The sequence below is a fragment of the Zootermopsis nevadensis genome, unplaced genomic scaffold (genome assembly GCF_977971745.1).
Source record: "Zootermopsis nevadensis isolate Lab colony 2312 unplaced genomic scaffold, Znev_1.0 Znev_ptg000012l, whole genome shotgun sequence".
NCBI lineage: Eukaryota > Metazoa > Arthropoda > Insecta > Blattodea > Termopsidae > Zootermopsis > Zootermopsis nevadensis.
In genome coordinates this window covers 5,489,037-5,502,133 of record NW_028259144.1, presented here as the reverse complement: position 1 = coordinate 5,502,133, position 13,097 = coordinate 5,489,037, and the positions used below count along the sequence as shown (strand labels likewise).

General features: G+C 39.3%; 1 protein-coding gene across 1 annotated transcript in view; it reads left to right on the top strand.

Annotated features, from left to right (window-relative positions):
• Positions 1-3,051: 3,051 nt before the first annotated feature.
• The window catches only part of EMC1 (ER membrane protein complex subunit 1), a 66,196-nt gene continuing 56,150 nt past the window's right edge, over positions 3,052-13,097 (top strand). The window contains exon 1 of the mRNA XM_087347737.1: positions 3,052-4,116. The gene's annotated coding sequence lies outside the window, so the exon portion shown is untranslated. The remainder of the gene's footprint in view (positions 4,117-13,097) is intronic.

Here is a 13,097-nt window from a genome sequence, read left to right as displayed (position 1 = left end):
ATACTGCCTCCATCATCAGAGTATGAAGATTTCTGTCTTCTGTGTTGTTGCGCTGCGTAGTCTGGTGGATGTTAACCAACGTTTCAGAGGTCATACTGCCTCCATCATCAGAGTATGAAGATTTCTGTCTTCTGGGTTGTTGCGCTGTGTAGTCTGGTCGATGTTAACCAACGTTTCAGAGGTCATACTGCCTCCATCATCAGGGCGATGAGTATGAAGATTTCTGTCTTCTGGGTTGTTGCGCTGTGTAGTCTGGTCGATGTTAACCAACGTTTCAGAGGTCATACTGCCTCCATCATCAGAGTATGAAGATTTCTGTCTTCTGAGTTGTTGCGCTGTGTAGTCTGGTCGATGTTAACCAACGTTTCAGAGGTCATACTGCCTCCATCATCAGAGTATGAAGATTTCTGTCTTCTGGGTTGTTGCGCTGTGTAGTCTGGTCGATGTTAACCAACGTTTCAGAGGTCTTACTGCCTCCATCATCAGAGTATGAAGATTTCTGTCTTCTGTGTTGTTGCGCTGCGTAGTCTGGTCGATGTTAACCAACGTTTCAGAGGTCTTACTGCCTCCATCATCAGAGTATGAAGATTTCTGTCTTCTGAGTTGTTGCGCTGTGTAGTCTGGTCGATGTTAACCAACGTTTCAGAGGTCTTACTGCCTCCATCATCAGAGTATGAAGATTTCTGTCTTCTGAGTTGTTGCGCTGTGTAGTCTGGTCGATGTTAACCAACGTTTCAGAGGTCATACTGCCTCCATCATCAGAGTATGAAGATTTCTGTCTTCTGGGTTGTTGCGCTGTGTAGTCTGGTCGATGTTAACCAACGTTTCAGAGGTCTTACTGCCTCCATCATCAGAGTATGAAGATTTCTGTCTTCTGGGTTGTTGCGCTGTGTAGTCTGGTCGATGTTTACCAACGTTTCAGAGGTCATACTGCCTCCGTCATCAGAGTATGAAGATTTCTGTCTTCTGGGTTGTTGCGCTGTGTAGTCTGGTCGATGTTAACCAACGTTTCAGAGGTCATACTGCCTCCATCATCAGGGCGATGAGTATGAAGATTTCTGTCTTCTGTGTTGTTGCGCTGCGTAGTCTGGTCGATGTTAACCAACGTTTCAGAGGTCTTACTGCCTCCATCATCAGAGTATGAAGATTTCTGTCTTCTGAGTTGTTGCGCTGTGTAGTCTGGTCGATGTTAACCAACGTTTCAGAGGTCATACTGCCTCCATCATCAGAGTATGAAGATTTCTGTCTTCTGGGTTGTTGCGCTGTGTAGTCTGGTCGATGTTAACCAACGTTTCAGAGGTCTTACTGCCTCCATCATCAGAGTATGAAGATTTCTGTCTTCTGGGTTGTTGCGCTGTGTAGTCTGGTCGATGTTTACCAACGTTTCAGAGGTCATACTGCCTCCGTCATCAGAGTATGAAGATTTCTGTCTTCTGGGTTGTTGCGCTGTGTAGTCTGGTCGATGTTAACCAACGTTTCAGAGGTCATACTGCCTCCATCATCAGGGCGATGAGTATGAAGATTTCTGTCTTCTGGGTTGTTGCGCCGTGTAGTCTGGTTGATGTTTACCAACGTTTCAGAGGTCATACTGCCTCCGTCATCAGGGCGGTGAGTCTGAAGATATCTGTCTTATGGGTTGTTGCGCTGTATAGTCTGGTCGATGTTAACCAACGTTTCAGAGGTCATACTGCCTCCGTCATCAGAGTATGAAGATTTGTGTCTTCTGGGTTGTTGCGCTGTGTGGTCTGGTCGATGTTTACCAACGTTTCAGAGGTCATACTGCCTCCATCATCAGGGCGATAAGTATGAAGATTTCTGTCTTCTGGGTTGTTGCGCTGTATAGTCTGGTCGATGTTAACCAACGTTTCAGAGGTCATACTGCCTCCGTCATCAGAGTATGAAGATTTGTGTCTTCTGGGTTGTTGCGCTGTGTGGTCTGGTCGATGTTTACCAACGTTTCAGAGGTCATACTGCCTCCATCATCAGGGCGATAAGTATGAAGATTTCTGTCTTCTGGGTTGTTGCGCTGTATAGTCTGGTCGATGTTTACCAACGTTTCAGAGGTCATACTGCCTCCATCATCAGGGCGGTGAGTATGAAGATTTCTGTCTTCCGGGTTGTTGCGCCGTGTAGTCTGGTAGATGTTAACCAACGTTTCAGAGGTCATACTGCCTCCATCATCAGGGCGATGAGTATGAAGATTTCTGTCTTCTGGGTTGTTGCGCCGTGTAGTCTGGTAGATGTTAACCAACGTTTCAGAGGTCATACTGCATCCATCATCAGGGCGATGAGTATGAAGATTTCTGTCTTCTGGGTTGTTGCGCTGTGTAGTCTGGTCGATGTTTACCAACGTTTCAGAGGTCATACTGCCTCCGTCATCAGAGTATGAAGATTTGTATCTTCTGGGTTGTTGCGCTGTGTAGTCTGGTCGATGTTAACCAACGTTTCAGAGGTCATACTGCCTCCGTCATCAGAGTATGAAGATTTGTATCTTCTGGGTTGTTGCGCTGTGTAGTCTGGTCGATGTTTACCAACGTTTCAGAGGTCATACTGCCTCCATCATCAGGGCGGTGAGTATGAAGATTTCTGTCTTCCGGGTTGTTGCGCTGTGTAGTCTGGTAGATGTTAACCAACGTTTCGGAGGTCATACTGCCTCCGTCATCAGGGCGATGAGTATGAAGATTTCTGTCTTCTGGGTTGTTGCGCTGTGTAGTCTGGTCGATGTTTACCAACGTTTCAGAGGTCATACTGCCTCCATCATCAGGGCGGTGAGTATGAAGATTTCTGTCTTCCGGGTTGTTGCGCCGTGTAGTATGGTAGATGTTTACCAACGAATCATCGCCCTGATTATGGAGGCAGTATGACCTCTGAAACGTTTTTAACATCTACCAGCGCAACAACCCAGAAGACAGGAATCTTCAGGTGTGATATTCTTTCTACACGGCGACGTTTTGAAACTTCTTAAATCGCAGACCTATTCATCTTCAGACCATTCCCGTAACTGTGCGCGGTGTCTCTGTTTACGACGCGCGTTCCCCTCAGTTGCTCGCTGGTTCTGCGCAGTGTCACAGTCGCTTGTCGCAGGTTGTGGTCGTAGGATGTGTTCGTTATTGGCGTTGACGATAGGGGCTCATGAGTCGTCACGTGGCGTGTGATTGTGACTTCCATAAGCAGTGAGAGATTTTCGCAGGTCCATTGTCAACATTAAAGAAGAGTTGTGAAGTTGGTTTACGAAACATTTTACTTTGAATATTTAATTTGCGGTGTGATCCTAATTATAAATCATATTTAATGACATGATACGCAAGATGAAAGGTTTTAACACGTTATGTCCTTATTTTCAATGAAAACATCAAGGTCATTACTACAGTAAAGCAATTTGTTATGAATAATAGACTGTTGTCAGTTTAGTTGATATAAGTAACTGGTATTGTGTACACTGAAGTCGCCACAAAATGTAACATGGGCTAACTGTGGTTCATTGTAAACGTGCATTGAAACCAAATTTAAATCATTAGTTTGCTTGGGGAACTTTTGAACTGAAACAAGATCACAAAATTTCTTTAGTTTCAGATATGTATAAAAGGGTCTGTTACGAAAGAACTAATGTTCATTTGACCACTGCAAGTGAAACTGTCCGACACATGGCCAAATAAACTTCTCAGAGTTATTCACAATTCCTTCGACAACAGTGTTAATGTTCTTTAATTTAAATTAATAATATTTATGATGTGCTGACTATGTCGTTGCGTTGTCAGTTGGATATTATCTGTGACTTTATTCGTAACATTTTCAATCTTCGGGATCAATACTGCGATGTTTATAGATTCTTTAATGTCATTGCCACAAATTAAGATTTACAAGCCAAGTGATGTGCGTTTTATTCTCGTGAAATAGTCTACATTTCTTAAAAAGACATATTGGCTGTGAAGACTCATCTGTTTATTACGTATGCCTTGTGCTGAATGCTGTTCTGGTGCCCAGTTTGACTGTTTTGCGTGTGTCGTTTATAATTTGCTATTGTGAGGACTTGGTTGGTCTGCAGTCTCTGTTCTTATGCGTGCGGTCTCCATGCGCTAAGAAGACCAGTATCTTCGAGGTCATCGCGTAGGAGTGGTGAGTAGGAGATTGATAAACTGTTTTTTAATAAAAACTGTGTGCGTCGTTTGACTAAAGTTTAAATCAAGCGGTACGAACGTTGAAGGGCGACTGCAAATTACAGTATAGATTTAAAAGGTTTTTATTCAGACCACGTATTGGAAAATAGATTGCTTTACAACAGTGGTCCAACATCAAAGTTTTTGTTTATAGCTGTTCAGTTTCGGAAAGCGGTGATGATGTTCAACTACGAACCCGGGCGATTCTGATCCCCGCATGGTTAGTAATGGTTACTAACCAGTTTCGTGAAACGTAGTTTCTTCAGTAAACACGGTTTGTTCCCGAAGAATTCTTCATCTTCTTGAACTGCGAATGCCACATAATATTGAACACAGTTCTAGGAGACTGCTCCTCAAATCTTATTTGGTAACGACGTTCTCCAGCGGTCGATGAATGCGTTTCTTCATATACAGAACAGGAAGAAGCTCGCTTCCTACGATTGTCCGCCATTACTAATTCATAGGATCTCCACGTCTTTTAGGGAAATGCCTGGAAACTCCAGCAGTACGTTGGGAAATTTGAATTTTTGCCCAAGATTTTAGAGAAATTTATTTTCGAGTACGTTACCTAAATAAAACGTCATTAATTCTTTTAAATTGTAATGTAACTTTTGCTCAAGATGTATAATGCAGTTGCCTGAAAGAAACTTAATAACTACGTTGGTTTCTTGGTGTTATAGTATAAGTGCCAATTCCGACCGCTGGACTTCACAGTTCATCTGCGAAACTGTTTTCAATGCTGAAAATAGTTCTTTTCGGAAAAAACTTTATAATACGGTAAACTTGCACTTGAGTCATTTTGGCATGAACATATTCAATGTTGCAACATTAGTCTTATTTATCAGTAGACGCAACGGAAACATAATATAAGTTGAAAAAAAGCTAAACAAACCTGACACAAAAGTGGACATAGACCGATATTAAATGATGCAGCAAAGTATCCATTTAAAATTATTCTTTGTCAAGACTTTTTGCATCGTCTGTTCTTTAAAATCACGACGTTTCGGAGGCTGGGTCTGTCTCCGTCTTCAGGTGAGGGGTACCTACTCAACTAATAAGGGACCCAACAGAGTAGGTACCTCTTACCTGAAGACGGAGACAGAACCAGCCTCCGAAACGTCGTGATTTTAAAGAACACACGATGGAAAAAGTCTTGACAAGGAATAAATTTAGATGTAAACTACCGTCGTCAAAACCCTTTAGAATTGAAAGTATCAATTGTCGAACAATTTTGGAATTGGCCACAGTCAGAATGTATTTTCGAAGTGTTGTGTGCTCGTAAACTGCACTTCCAGTTAGTGTCAGAGAACGAAGTGACGGTAGATGAAATTACAAAATTAATTTTACGGGGAAAATATTTACGACGCGGTGACAGTACCCTTGACTCTCATTGGCGTAACCAACGTGATGTTATGAAGCAATCATTTTTTTTATTTTAAGGCTCCTATACACCCGAACACACTGGTGGAAAACATTTTGAAACCAAATATCGTTCTCCAAGCTAATATTCGGTATTTCTTTTTTTCCGGTTTCAAGTGGAAAGCAAAATACAGTCGATAAACTGTTTGCAAACATTGTTTGTCGACTGTTTGTAGGCGTGTAGCAGCTATTACGCGCACAAGACCCTGTAAAAACAAAACGCAAATGAGCTCAAAATGAGACAAACTGAATAATACTAGCGTATTTAACTATTCCAAGTACATTTTAAAATTGTTTGAGGCCGACATGAAATTGCTAATTGAAGAAAAATCATTCACTTACACATACTTACGGTCGTTCGTATCATATGTATTTACGTATGATTGATTCTGTATGCGATTCGCTACCAGCCGGGGCCGTTTTGCCGAATTTGAGGTATATTTCATTCGTAAAAAAATATACTTTTGTATGTATATGTGTTAAAACATGTATATAATCACGTATACACACGATTTACTTAATGTGAACTACACTTGTCTGCGTAATTAAGTTAATGTTATGTTTCTTACATAATGGTCGTGGCCGATTTCACTTGTGTCCACCTCCCGAATTTGTCGCCTTCTCGTGTTACTTTATTACAATTGTTATGATATAATAGAATATGTATTTCATTAACCTACATGTGTCATGACGTCCATACAAAATTTCGTTAACTTCCGACCATCCTTTCTTTAATTTCAAAATTCGTGCGCAGGACGCCATTGATCACCGATGTCTGGTCTCGGTCAAGTTGTGTTAGGTTAGGTTATTGGGGCATATGCGCAGAAGGTGGTGCGCAGTGATTCCATATATAATATATATTGTCCATTTGAGCTAAATGTGTGATCGTTGCAATCGATTGCACCAATTTAACACTGAAATATTATAGTAATTCACATTTTAAACAATAATATAGTCTACCCCTACCTGCATGGAAGTATGTTATAAGAATTTTACATTTTTGACTTACCTGTAGACCTTGTAATAGCAATGGTCGCACTCTACGTAAACAAGCTTTATGCACATTTTTTGTGTGGAATTGCATATGTCGTCGTCATATATTGAAAAGAGTATTAAAATATTTTAAATGTTTTTGAAACACACAAAAGGGTATGAATCTTTATTACATACCAGTGGCACGGCGTCCATGCAAAATTTCAGAATTTTCCGACCATTCATGGTATATTTTGAAAATTCGTGCGCAGGTCGCCGTGTTCAGGTGACGCTGATTACCCCTGTTGGGTTGAGTTGGTTTAGGATAGGTTAGGTTAAGTTAAGCTAATGAGATGAGGTATATGCTCAGTAGGTGATGCGCAGAGACTTGATGCATGTTGTCTAAGCTAATGCATCGTATGAGTTCTATTATCGATTGCTTTATATTAAAAACTCAAATATTTCAATGTTCTTAAATTAATGAACAATCTTGTGTTTGAGCCTGTACCACACCTTTATACTTCAAAGATTTTACATTGGATACATTCCTATTGACATCGAAAGAATCTTGGCTCACGTCACTTATGCATTTGCTCCCGCAATTGTGGTTGTTGTATTGCATTTGATGTCTGCTGACGCTTAAGAATTATTAGCAAACATGTACAAATTTTATTATAAAATATATCGAGATATTACAAAGATAAGGCTTGTCGGAAATATGTATGTATACATATGCACACAAAGTCACATTTAGACACGTCAAACCTCTGTAAAGCAGGTACATCTGGAATTCATGTTGCTGTAACCATAGGAAACACACGCTCCTTTTGGTTAGACATGTAGTGTCGAAAGTTAATTGACGGAGTTTTATTTAATTTTATATTACACTACTTGTAATTACTACAGTGACCCCAGTCATCGTTATAAAGAATAAATGTTCTCAAATTACATAGGTCCAGCTTCTGCATATACGCGATATCTGTATATGATTTACGTGTTACTAACTCGTACAAACGTCTTTACTGAGCACACATGGCATGCAAATGTCCTTTCACTGAAGTCGTATGTCTCAATGTGGCGAACCGCACATATTCTTGCACGTTATGTTGGATTGGTGTTTCACTTGTTTCTATTTTCACACGTCACCGAGAAGACATCCTTACACTGAGATTCACTGTAGGTAGCACCCGTTAATACGTGATTGAACGGTGGTAATTAATCTTGTTAATGGTCCCGAAGAAATGTATTTTTAAAACACAAAATTACGTTGATACTGACCGACCGAAATCAAATAATTGCAACCGTAGTTTAATGGCGACTATTCGATCGGGACCAGCCGACTGTTCCATGACAGAATCAGTACTGACTGACTTCTGATTGGTCCTCGATGCCATTCGAAATTATTGATTTCTTTCCATTGAGGTCATCACAGATGGCACGTCTTATCTTTGGTTCCGTATTTCTCCGATAGACTGCGTCTTTGTGTTTGTACGTCGTGTCCTCGACTAAATGTGAGGCAATATTTTCGATATATTTTGTTGACATTTGACATAGGACACCAATATGTTACCACAAGTTTGACATGCGCCACAAATTCCGCGCCCACCAACATTGCAATTAATGTACCAGATAATTATATTTAGTTTTTTTGTGAGGCGATTTATATTAATAAATGACGTACTATCATTCACGTATGTTTATTCCTATTCTTTCGTTACATGATGCTTATTTATAGTGAGATAGCTTGGGTTATCGTTACGCATGAATCTGCGACGTATTTGCGTCAACATATACACTGCATCAATTTTGCAAGAAATAATTCTTGTGGAAACATTATGTAATTTTAGACGTGTTATGATGTATTACACGCATATAACCACTATTTGTGTTATATGGGGATTGTGTGAGCGCGTAATATCGTTATTGATAAGTGGTCGTGGCCGACTTTGCGCATCCTCCACCTCACGACTTTGATGCCTTCGTGCGAATTTCTAAAAATCGATAAGACATAATAGAGTATAAATATCATTAACTTACCTGTGGCATGACGTCCATACAAAATTTCAATAATTTCTGATCATCCATTCGCTTTTTGCAAAATTCGTGCGCAGGAAACCATTTTGCACTGATCGAGATTTCCCCCGTTTTGGTTGGTTTGGGTTAGGTTAGGTTAGGTTAGTGGGGCACCTGCGCAGACGTTGTTGCGCAGTGCAGTCGTATGACGTGCGCATGTGAGGGCACCTTGAGCTCGATATGGTTAATTGTAAATTATTAAACACTCAAAAATTCGATTCCGTCACTTTAAGAAGTATATTCTGTTCTGGGCTTCACTTTCATACCTAATTTAATTTTTTTACAAGGATATTTTATTGGACACCTACATTCAGTAATTGCAAGTACACCAGTCACTTATCACTTAAATATGATGTTATTGAATATTTCATACTGGAAGTATATATTTTGTCACACGAAGAAGAATTTATTAAAATATTTATTTAATTTTATATTACACTACATATAATTACTACAGTGACCCCAGTCATCGTTATAAAGAATAAATGTTCTCAAATTACACAGGTCCAGGTTCTGCTGATCTGTATATGATTTACGTGTTACTAACACGTACAAAACGTCTTTATTGAGCACACATGGCATGCAAATGTCCTTTCACTGAAGTCGTATGTCTCAATGTGGCGAACCGCACATATTCTTGCACGTTATGTTGGATTGGTGTTTCACTTGTTTCTATTCTCACACGTCACTGAGAAGACATCCTTACACTGAGATTCACTGTAGGTTGCACCCGTTAATACATGTTCGAACGGTGGTAATTAATCTTGATAATGGTCTCGAAGAACTGTATTTCTAAAACACAAAATTACATTGATACTGACCGACAGAAATCAAATAATTGCAACCGTAGTTTAATGGCGACCATTCAATCGGGACCAGCCGACTGTTCCAAGACAGAATCAGTACTGACTGACTTCTGATTGGTCCTCGATGCCATTCGAAATTATTGATTTCTTTTCATTGAGGTCATCACAGATGGCACGTCTTATCTTTGATTCCGTATTTTTCCGATAGACTGCGTCTTTGTGTTTGTACGTCGTGTCCTCGAGTAAATGTGAGGCAATATTTTCGATATATTTTGTTGACATTTGACATAGGACACCAATATGTTACCACAAGTTTGACGTGCGCCACGAATTCCTCGCCCAACAACATTGGAATTAATGTACCAGTTATTTATACTCAGTTTTTTTGTGAGGCGATTTATATTAATAAATGACGTACTATCATTCACGTATGTTTATTCCAATTCTTTCGTTACATGATGCTTATTGATAGTGAGTTAGATTGGGTCATCGTTACGCATGAATCTGCGACGTATTTGCGTCAAAATATACACTGCATCAATTTTGCAAGAAATAATTCTTGTGGAAAAATTATGACTTTTAGACGTGTTATGATGTATTATACGCATATAAGCACTATTTGTGTTATATGGGGATTGTGTGAGCGCGTAATATCGTTATTGATAAGTGGTCGTGGCCGACTTTGCGCATCCTCCACCTCACGACTTTGATGCCTTCGTGCGAATTTCTAAAAATCGATAAGACATAATAGAGTATAAATATCATTAACTTACCTGTGGCATGACGTCCATACAAAATTTCAATATTTTCTGATCATCCATTCGCTTTTTGCAAAATTCGTGCGCAGGAAACCATTTTGCACTGATCGAGATTTCCCCCGTTTTGGTTGGTTTGGGTTAGGTTAAGTTAGGTTAGTGGGGCACCTGCGCAGACGTTGTTGCGCAGTGCAGTCGTATGACGTGCGCATGTGAGGGCACCTTGAGCTCGTTATGGTTAATTGTAAATTATTAAACACTCAAAAATTCGATTCCGTCACTTTAAGAAGTATATTCTGTTCTGGGCTTCACTTTCATACCTAATTTAATTTTTTTACAAGGATATTTTATTGGACACCTACATTCAGCAATTGCAAGTACACCAATCACTTACCACTTAAATATGATGTTATTGAATATTTCATAATGGAAGTATATATTTTGTCACACGAAGAATAATTTATTGAAATATTTATTTAATTTTATATTACACTACATATAATTACTACAGTGACCCCAGTCATCGTTATAAAGAATAAATGTTCTCAAATTACACAGGTCCAGGTTCTGCTGATCTGTATATGATTTACGTGTTACTAACACGTACAAACGTCTTTACTGAGCACACATGGCATGCAAATGTCCTTTCACTGAAGTCGTATGTCTCAATGTGGCGAACCGCACATATTCTTGCACGTTATGTTGGATTGGTGTTTCACTTGTTTCTATTCTCACACGTCACTGAGAAGACATCCTTACACTGAGATTCACTGTAGGTTGCACCCGTTAATACATGTTCGAGCGGTGGTAATTAATCTTGATAATGGTCTCGAAGAACTGTATTTCTAAAACACAAAATTACATTGATACTGACCGACAGAAATCAAATAATTGCAACCGTAGTTTAATGGCGACCATTCAATCGGGACCAGCCGACTGTTCCAAGACAGAATCAGTACTGACTGACTTCTGATTGGTCCTCGATGCCATTCGAAATTATTGATTTCTTTTCATTGAGGTCATCACAGATGGCACGTCTTATCTTTGATTCCGTATTTTTCCGATAGACTGCGTCTTTGTGTTTGTACGTCGTGTCCTCGAGTAAATGTGAGGCAATATTTTCGATATATTTTGTTGACATTTGACATAGGACACCAATATGTTACCACAAGTTTGACGTGCGCCACGAATTCCTCGCCCAACAACATTGGAATTAATGTACCAGTTATTTATACTCAGTTTTTTTGTGAGGCGATTTATATTAATAAATGACGTACTATCATTCACGTATGTTTATTCCAATTCTTTCGTTACATGATGCTTATTGATAGTGAGTTAGATTGGGTCATCGTTACGCATGAATCTGCGACGTATTTGCGTCAAAATATACACTGCATCAATTTTGCAAGAAATAATTCTTGTGGAAAAATTATGACTTTTAGACGTGTTATGATGTATTATACGCATATAAGCACTATTTGTGTTATATGGGGATTGTGTGAGCGCGTAATATCGTAATTGATAAGTGGTCGTGGCCGACTTTGCGCATCCTCCACCTCACGACTTTGATGCCTTCGTGCGAATTTCTAAAAATCGATAAGACATAATAGAGTATAAATATCATTAACTTACCTGTGGCATGACGTCCATACAAAATTTCAATAATTTCTGATCATCCATTCGCTTTTTGCAAAATTCGTGCGCAGGAAACCATTTTGCACTGATCGAGATTTCCCCCGTTTTGGTTGGTTTGGGTTAGGTTAGGTTAGGTTAGTGGGGCACCTGCGCAGACGTTGTTGCGCAGTGCAGTCGTATGACGTGCGCATGTGAGGGCACCTTGAGCTCGTTATGGTTAATTCTAATTATTAAACACTCAAAAATTCGATTCCGTCACTTTAAGAAGTATATTCTGTTCTGGGCTTCACTTTCATACCTAATTTAATTTTTTTACAAGGATATTTTATTGGACACCTACATTCAGTAATTGCAAGTACACCAATCACTTACCACTTAAATATGATGTTATTGAATATTTCATAATGGAAGTATATATTTTGTCACACGAAGAATAATTTATTGAAATATTTATTTAATTTTATATTACACTACATATAATTACTACAGTGACCCCAGTCATCGTTATAAAGAATAAATGTTCTCAAATTACACAGGTCCAGGTTCTGCTGATCTGTATATGATTTACGTGTTACTAACACGTACAAACGTCTTTACTGAGCACACATGGCATGCAAATGTCCTTTCACTGAAGTCGTATGTCTCAATGTGGCGAACCGCACATATTCTTGCACGTTATGTTGGATTGGTGTTTCACTTGTTTCTATTCTCACACGTCACTGAGAAGACATCCTTACACTGAGATTCACTGTAGGTTGCACCCGTTAATACATGTTCGAACGGTGGTAATTAATCTTGATAATGGTCTCGAAGAACTGTATTTCTAAAACACAAAATTACATTGATACTGACCGACAGAAATCAAATAATTGCAACCGTAGTTTAATGGCGACCATTCAATCGGGACCAGCCGACTGTTCCAAGACAGAATCAGTACTGACTGACTTCTGATTGGTCCTCGATGCCATTCGAAATTATTGATTTCTTTTCATTGAGGTCATCACAGATGGCACGTCTTATCTTTGATTCCGTATTTTTCCGATAGACTGCGTCTTTGTGTTTGTACGTCGTGTCCTCGAGTAAATGTGAGGCAATATTTTCGATATATTTTGTTGACATTTGACATAGGACACCAATATGTTACCACAAGTTTGACGTGCGCCACGAATTCCTCGCCCAACAACATTGGAATTAATGTACCAGTTATTTATACTCAGTTTTTTTGTGAGGCGATTTATATTAATAAATGACGTACTATCATTCACGTATGTTTATTCCAA